The following is an 8,989-nucleotide window of genomic DNA, read 5'->3' on the forward strand; positions in this document are numbered from 1 at the left end:
CCCTGTCCGGCGGTCACCCCCTTTTGTGCACAGGCAAACTGCTAACGGGCAGTTGGAATGTCTTCTGAGCAAACAAAAGACCCACTCAAGTGTGCGACTGTTTGGGGGCAGCCGCCACTCCCTCCGCGGGTGGTTAAGGTCGGCACTGCCCCGGGGCCAGCTGCCGAGTCCTGGGAGAAGAATGGCGCCGGCATGTGGGCTGGACAAAAGCCGCTGGCCCCGTGCCCAGGCCAGCCCGCTTTGCGGGGCATCCTCAGCATATGGGTCCCCAGGGCCTTTGCTCATTTAACTATCATGACTTCGATCTTGGGGAGGCAACAATATTTGTAGAACTTAAATGGGCCGTGAGACTAAATTAAATTCCCAAGGCAGCCAGACCAAGATGCTAATTGGCTTGGCTCATGGTTCTTTCCCTCCACAAAACAGATTGTCTCATTCTGCAGGGGGACTAATTATTAATTGAAGCCATGAATAGAAAGAGATGGGAAGGACCTGTCACCTCCTGCTTAGTAAATGTTAAAGCTTTGTTATTCACGGGCACAGTAGAGAACCAGAGGCCTGTGGGGAGGCAAGTCAGGGATCCCATGGGTACCAACTGGGTTGTTCTGGGGTTGGGGAGACAAAGGCCATGGAATCTGAGGCCACAGCAAATTCAGACTTTGGACAGATCGATGGAGTTTGTATACAAGTCTCAGTTTTTTACAAAAGAGTGTAATTCTGACTTACACTGTCAGACGTTAAGAGTTAAAAAGTTCTTCATACTAATTTTATTTTATTTTATTTATTATTATTGTTATTCTTTTATAAATTTATTTTATTTTTATTTCTTTTTGGCTGCATTGGGTCTTTGCTTTTTCTAGTTGCAGCGAGCGGAGGCTACTCTTCGTTGCGGTGCACAGGCTTCTCATGGCAGTGGCTTCTCTTGTTGTGGAGCACGGGCTCTAGGGGCACCGGCTTCAGTAGTTGCGCTGCACAGGCTTAGTTGCTCCGCGGCATGTGGGATCTTCCCGGACCTGGGCTCAAACCCATGTGCCCTGCATTGGCAGGCGGATTCTTAACCATTGTGCCACCAGGGAAGCCCCCCGTACTAATTTTAACTTGTGTCCCATTATGAGACCACATCTTTACACTATAAATTCATATTTTCCATGAATTCAACAGTTACCTTGTGAAGGGCACCACTCCACTGCACTTTATTTTGGTATATAAAAGGCATCTACTTGTTAAATGCAAACAACTGAAACATACTATAACTCTTTGGTAACCCATTTTCCCCCAAAATTTTAGTACGAAAAGTTTCAAATATACAGAAAAGTTCAAAGCGAACGCCCATTTAGCCACCACGTTCATTCCCCGGTTATTAAAACAGCTACATCTGCCTCATCACAAATCTACCCTCCGTCCAGGGCTCAATCCATCTAAATTGACATCTAAGCTGCTGACATCCATGTCCTTCCACTAGACACTTCAGCACGTGCGTCATTAACCGGAAGTCAACATGTGTTTGTGGGTGTTTCTAGGTAAAACATATATAATGTCACTCTTGACTCCAAAGCGCCCAATTCCAGAGTTTGGACAAAAGTGTGCACCCATGGCCAAACCCCCATCAAGACACAAAATATTCCATCACCTTAATAAGTTCTCTGGTTCCTCCCAGTCAACCCAGCCCCACGCCCAGCACACCCCCGTCCTCACCCCCTAGGCAACAACTACTGATTTTTCCCACTAAAGTCAACTTACTTTTGCAATTTGCATTTTAATATTCCTAGAACCTCAGTAAATAAAAGTGGCCCAGGACTCTCTCGAACTCTGTGAGGTATAGAGAACAACCTTAAAAAAACAACCTTGATGGTTTGTTACATAGCACTATTGTGGCAATAGCTACCTTGTATGCAAAGCCTATTTCTCCCAAAATAACATCTAACATTTGTCATTTACTCTGTGCCAACTGTGGGGTAGATATTGTTGTTAATTCCTGCGTTATACATGATAAGAGTGGAGCTCAAAGAAATTGAGGAAATTCAGGAAATTTTCCCGTTTGAGTTTTTTCTTCATACCCGAGGACACAGTGCTCATCCCTGTCTCCACACAGCGAGGAGAAGTGGGCTAGATTCTCTCTGAACTCCCTTTCTGCTCTACAACCCTAAGATTCTATGAATGAAGTTGCCAATGCCCTGGCCCGTAGCCCTCAGACCCTATCTTTCCAGCACAGACTATGGTCAGCTCCAGCTGCCAGTATCTGATCTCCACGCCTGAGGGCTCTTTCCAAGGTTTGCGTGTACAGGAGGCCAGACATGCAGGGGAATTAACACTCGACCAATGGCTGATAGGAGCTGATAGATAAACACCCCAGGTCTTTCCTGCCTCAAGCTCTTCTTCTGGGGGACCCAAATTAAGGTAGCGTGAATCTGGAAATATTGCTGTGAAGCAGAGGACACCTGGCTGAGTGATCTGGAGCTGAGCCAGGTGTGGCCGAGTGGATGCCCTACACACTGTCAGGGCAGCGATGGGGAGCAAAGGTGCACGCGACTAGGAGGCTTTCAAGTGTCAGCAAGGGCTGAGGGGAAGACAGGGGTCAAAGAATCAGAGGGAAGAGCAAAGAAGCAGGATGGTTCTGCTCAGACAAAGCCTCGAAGCCTTGGGGGTCTCTAGCCTGAGGTGAGTGTGGACACTAACACACAGAGACTTATCTGTGAAGCAGGTTGTAGCTGGCACAAGTCAACTCTTTCTGTCCGTGACTCAATGATGGACACTTCCTTAAAAAAACAACCACCCAATCCAAAAATGGGCAGAAGACCTAAATAGACATTTCTCCAAAGAAGACATACAGATGGCCAGGAAGCACATGAAAAGCTGCTCAACATCACTAATTATTAGAGAAATGCAAATCAGAACTACAATGAGGTATCACCTCACACCAGTTAGAATGGGCATCATCAGAAAATCTACAAACAACAAATGCTGGAGAGGGTGTGGAGAAAAGGGAACCCTCCTGCACTGCTGGTGGGAATGTAAATTGATACAGCCACTATGGAGAACAGTATGGAGGTTCCTTAAAAAACTAACAGTAGAATTACCATATGACCCAGCAATCCCACTACTGGGCATATACCCTGAGAAAACCATAATTTAAAAAGACACATGCACCCCAATGTTCATTGCAGCACTATTTACCATAGCCAGGTCATGGAAGCAACTTAAATGCCCATCGACAGACGAATGGATAAAGATGTGGTACATATATACAATGGAATATTACTCAGCCATAAAAAGGAATGAAATTGGGTCATTTGTAGAGACGTGGATGGACCTAGAGACTGTCATACAGAGTGAAATAAGTCAGAAAGAGAAAAATAAATATTGTATATTAACGCATATATGTGGAATCTAGAAAAATGGTACAGATGAACTGGTTTGCAAGGCAGAAATAGATACATAGATGTAGAAAACAAACATATGGACACCAAGGGGGGAAAGTGGGGGTGGGTGGTGGGGGTGGGATGAACTGGGAGATTGGGATTGACATATATACACTAATTTGTATAAAATAGATAACTAATAAGAACATGCTGTATAAAAAATTAAATTTAATTTAATTAAAAATTTTTTTTAAAAAATGATGGACACTTCCTCACCGTGCCGTACAATGAAGCCACAGATGTAGCCAAGACGCTCAAGCTTCGGGGCACACCATGATCTTCAAACAACTACGGGAACTTTCCCTCAGAATAAGCATTTGGAGTGGAGGTCATCTCCAGCAGGTCCAGCCCTGACACTCCAGAGAAGGAGGGTCAGATCAGCACAAACCATACAACGGGCCACTTTTTTTTTTTTTTTTAGGGTTTTTTTTTGTTTTTTTCTTTAGGCCACGCCACGCAGCTTGTGGGATCTTAGTTCCCTGACCAGGGATCGAACCCAGGCCCTCAGCAGTGAAAGCGCGGAGTCTTAACCACTGGAATGCCAGGGAATTCCCACCTCGGGCCATTCTTAACAAAACTATCCACAGAGTAATGCTGGTGTCCAGAGAGGCACCAAGCCCCAAGCCAGACATGCTGATGAAGAAACTCCAGACTTAGCCCATTACCCTTCACCTTCTGTCCATCCAAATATCCCCCGTCCTCTGAGGGTCCTCCACAGGCCAAGTTCATCCAGGCTTCCAGCCCCATGTTGGTCTCTCCAGTGTGGCAGCTAAGAGTGTTTGCTCTGGAGCCATAACAGCTCGTATGACTTTGGGCAAGTTTTCTATGTCTTTGTGCCTCAGTTTCCTCATCTGTAAAATGAAGATAATCATAATTGTCTCAGGAATTCATTTAAAGGGTGCATGTACCAAAGTGAAGAAACCTAGCAGATTTATTTCAACCAAGTGAGTAAAGTTAACATCACCCATCGTGAGCCATCATGGGCTCCTGACGTGAAGCACTGACAAGAACATGACATCACCTGGGGTGTTACCCCCCAAAGTTCCTAAGCTGCTGTGAAGATACGTCAGGCAAACCCGAACTGGGAGACATTCTACAAAGTAACTGGCTTGTTCACTTCATAAATGACAGGGTCGTGACATACAAGAAGGCTAAGGAACTGTTCTAGACTGAAAGAGACTGACAGAGACCAGTGCATAAAAGATGTGGGCTGGAAAGGAAGGAAGGTAACGGAGAGAGTTTATGTTCTGTTTCATTTTTACTACAATCGGTGAACCTTGGTCCATGTGGATTTCGTGTAGAATCAGTGTTAAGTTTCTGATTGTGATAAGTGCACTGTGGCTACACAGGAGAGCGTCTTAGCAAGAGCCTTGGGAAGAGACTAATTACAGCTATTAAACTAAGCAACTAGAGTCTGCTCCACTGCCTACCATGGATAGCTTCGTTGCTTAATTGTCTAGCAGACGGAGGTTTCATCCTCGAGGCCTCCTGTATTCTTAACACTCAGAAGGTCTAAGATACTGGCACACAGATTTGTTTATCCAACAGACGCTGAACCAGATCTGGATTTTCCAGCCTCTGTGCCAAGCTGGGACTGCGGAGTCGAGTCCAGGTCCAGGCCCTCAGGGTGTCTGTTCTGGTGGGAGAAGCTGAAAGACGCCTTCAAGGGACGAGCAAAGAGTGAGCACTGATTGGTAAAATGAGAAGAACAAAAGGAATTCGAAGGAGGGAGAGGAATCTGTTCAGAAGGAAGATAGAAATGACGGGAAGAGGTAAAGGAAGATAGAAATGCCGGGAAGAAGTAAAGGAAGATAGAAATGACGGGAAGAAGTAGCAAGATCCAAAGCCCCTGTTTAAATTACTTTTTGTGTGTTTTTTATGAGATGAGCTTGGGCTTGCGGGTAGAGGCGAGAAGACGTGAGGTGATGTGTGCAAGGGCAGTCAGGGTACCGCCATTTCTAACCGCAAAGACTGGAGGCACGTGGCTAAACACGTCACATCAGTGCGTCGGGATACCATGCAGCCGCCCAAAGGGCTGATCTCTTCTCTGAGAGTCACCATTGTGGTTACTGGGAGGGGGGTGTGACTGGAAGAGGCAAGAGGGCTGCTGGGAGCTAGGCGTGCTCTCCATCATGAGGGGTCGGTGGTGACGCTGTTGTGAACGTCTGCAAAAAAGCATCAGGTCTCACACAAGATTCCTGTTGCTCACCTGCTGTAAAAAGCTATAGGTCAATTTTTTTAAGCTTCAAAAAAATATTCTCTTTGTATTTATTGATCAGTAATTATCTCCAAGGGTATATTGTTAAATGTAAAATGCGTACAGAACAAGCTATAGTGAACGCACTCCTTGCTGGGGGGAGGGGTTTCGATAAAGGAAATATATACTCATACCCAGAACGTCTGTCACTAGAAGGAAGGAGAAAGGGGTAAGGCATTGTCCACAGGAGAAGAGAGAACCGGGTGGCCTTGGGCCTGGGGTGGGTGCTCACGTGGGGAAGGAGTCAATTAAACTTTTACTTTATTTTATTTACTTATATATATTTTTTGCGGTACGCGGGCCTCTCACTGTTGTGGCCTCTCCCGTTGCGGAGCACAGGCTCCAGACGCGTAGGCTCAGCAGCCGCTCCGCAGCATGTGGGATCCTCCCGGACCGGGGCACGAACCCGTGTCGGCAGGCGGACTCAACCACTGCGCCACCAGGGAAGCCCCACTTAATCTTTTAAAGCTAGGGGAAGTCTGAAGCATGGAGAAGTTAAGAGGGCTTCCTTTGTTACTTTAACCCCACAGATGACAGTTGTAGTGTGGGTTTAAGTCACTGGAAGCTCCCAGTCTGAGGGAGGAGGCGAGTGCAGATACATGATATAGGAAGCCTGCTCAGGGAGTCTGGACTGGGGGCAGCTTCAAAATTGTGTTTTTCTCAATAAACTAAACATAACTGAGTCCTAGGTCAGATCCTATAGCTCAGTTTTGCCCTAGCTTTTCAACTCAACCAAGTCCTCTTTAATTTGTTGAAATTGGACAGGCATTTACCTGCACACTTACACAGCACTCACGGCCAGAGAGCTTACAAGGTCCGTTAGGCAGAGGAAAACCACGTGAAATCACTATTTAATTTTTGGAAAGAGAAGCCCCTTCCCCCCACCCCCCACCCCCCCACCCCCCCCACCCCCGCCCTTGGCCTCCATCTCTTGGTAGTATACTGCCACCTGGCGTCCCCTCAACAAACTGACACCAAACACATTCTCAGAAGTGCGAATTCAGAAGTACTGAAATAAGTAAGGTGGAGAATGAGCCGTTTTATTATAATTGAAAACTGTATTAGAAATCAGTCCACACAGATGAAGAGATACTTGTGTATGTACGAAATTCTTCTGGAGAATACAAGCAAGCTGTTAACAGTGGTTGTCTCCAAGAAGAGGGACAGTGTGCCTGGGAACACTATCACTGTATTTTTTTTCCCCCGACCAGGGATCGAACCGGCACCCTCTACATTGGAAGCGTGGAGTCTTAACCACTGGACCACCAGGGAAGTTCCTAATCTGTTTATTAAATTTCAGTATGTTAACAAGGAGGCCATCTTTTCTTCATTCATTGATTCATATACCTAACAAATACTTCCTGAATGTTTACTCTGTATCTGCAGGAACAAAGGTGAAGAAAACAGACACATTCCTGCCCTCCTGAGGTTTAGACTCTTCTGAGAGGATGGCCTTGGACAGCACATGTTGAAGGTTGCAGAGCCCCATGAACCTTGGATGACTGACGGTGTGGAGCGGAGCTCCCAGCCTTGGGTCAGGGAGATGGGGAGCTATCCTCTTCTGTTTGCTCAAACCTACGGTGGGGTATCGTTGTTTCAGCCCTTTGCTTTATCCTAGTTTATATGACACTTCACAAGTGTGACCTAATGGGTATTTTATTCACCCAAGAGCTGAAACACACACATTCTTCTCAAGTACACATGGTAAATTTACAAAAAGTAGCTACAGATGGGGCTACAAAGCATGTCTCAACAAATTTCAAAGAATGAGTGTTACAGAGATTATATCCCTAGAACACAATGCAATCAAATGAGAATTTACTAAGTAATTGGTTAATTTTTTAAATTAATTCAAAAATTTAAAACATTTCTAAGTAACTCATGGGACAGAGAAACATAATAATGGAATTTAGAAAAAAACTTCAAATTGATAATTTAAAAAAGACAATAATGCAAATTTGTGGGATAAAGCTAAGGTGGTACTTAAAGGGAAATTGAAAGCTTTAAATGCATTTATTAGAAAAGGAGGCTAAGGGACTTCCCTGGCGGTCCAGTGGTTAAGACTCTACGCTTCTACTGCAGGGGGCATTTTGATCCCTGGTCGGGGAACTAAGAGCCCGCATGCTGCACGGTGACGCCAAAAAAAAAAAGGCTGAAAATTAATGAGATAATTAGTTAGAAAAACAAAAAACAGAATACACTTTAAAAATTTAGAAATAAAGAAATATTGAAGATGAGAGGAATTTAGAAATATAAAACAAGGATTCATGGTCTGGTGAGGGCTGGCTTCTCACTGCAACCTCACGTGCCAGAAGGGGTGAGGGATCTCTCTGGGGGCTCTTTTAGGAGGGCACTACTGCCTTTCAACTTCCAGAGGCCCCGCCTCCTAATACCATCACCTTGAGGGTTAGGATTTGAACATATAAACTTGGGGAGACACAAACATTCAGACCATAGCATTTTACTAAGGAAAGACCTGGGGGAAGAGATTTCCAAGCAGCAGATAGCATATGCAAAGCCTATGTTAGTAAAACTAATTCTAGAAATTCTAAGTGTGAAATATTGTGAAAGCGATGTTGTGAGTGAGGTAGACTGAAGCAGAGCCATCATAGTTCCGCAATCAATGATTTCAAAACAAAAGAATGCGGAAACCCATGCTCCTATGCGCTACTGTGGGCATGTCAATTAGTACAATATGTAAGGAGCAATTTAGCCATATGGATCCAATATTTAAAAGAAAAAAAGGGAAAGGACGTACCCTTTACCATAGCAACTCCTCTTCTAGGCATTTTCCCCACAGATATACCTTCACATGTGCATAGAGACAGTCCTCGGGATCCCGTAGCATTATTCATGACAGCAAACTTGTGGAACAAGGGATGGTGCTGGCTAACTGCTGCCTGAACAACCAAATCTCCCGGTTTGGCCTGTGTTGGGTCGTGGAGATATTGAATAACATCCTCCGACCTGAGAAGGAACCTTGAGACTGAAAGATGAAGCGGCAACTCTATAGTGCCATTATGGAGTTTATTGTGGGTAACTTATACACAGGCAGATGGGTGGAGGGACGACCCAGAGGCATTCACAACTGCACTCGTTGCTGCCAAAGGGGTACAGGAAAACTTAAAAGGACCAAAGCTAAAAATAGAATCTGACTGCTGGAGAGAAGCACATCCACACTGATGGGAACCAGAGGTTTTTAATCTGCTGGGGAGGAGGGTCTCGACCTTTAACCGTCTGCATCAGCAAAAAGCACTCTTCCAGTTTTCACATCAGATGAGGCCAGGGTAAAGGTTGATGGGAGCTTAACTGG

The sequence above is a fragment of the Grampus griseus genome (assembly GCF_964374135.1).
Source record: "Grampus griseus genome assembly, chromosome: 14".
NCBI classification, from domain to species: domain Eukaryota; kingdom Metazoa; phylum Chordata; class Mammalia; order Artiodactyla; family Delphinidae; genus Grampus; species Grampus griseus.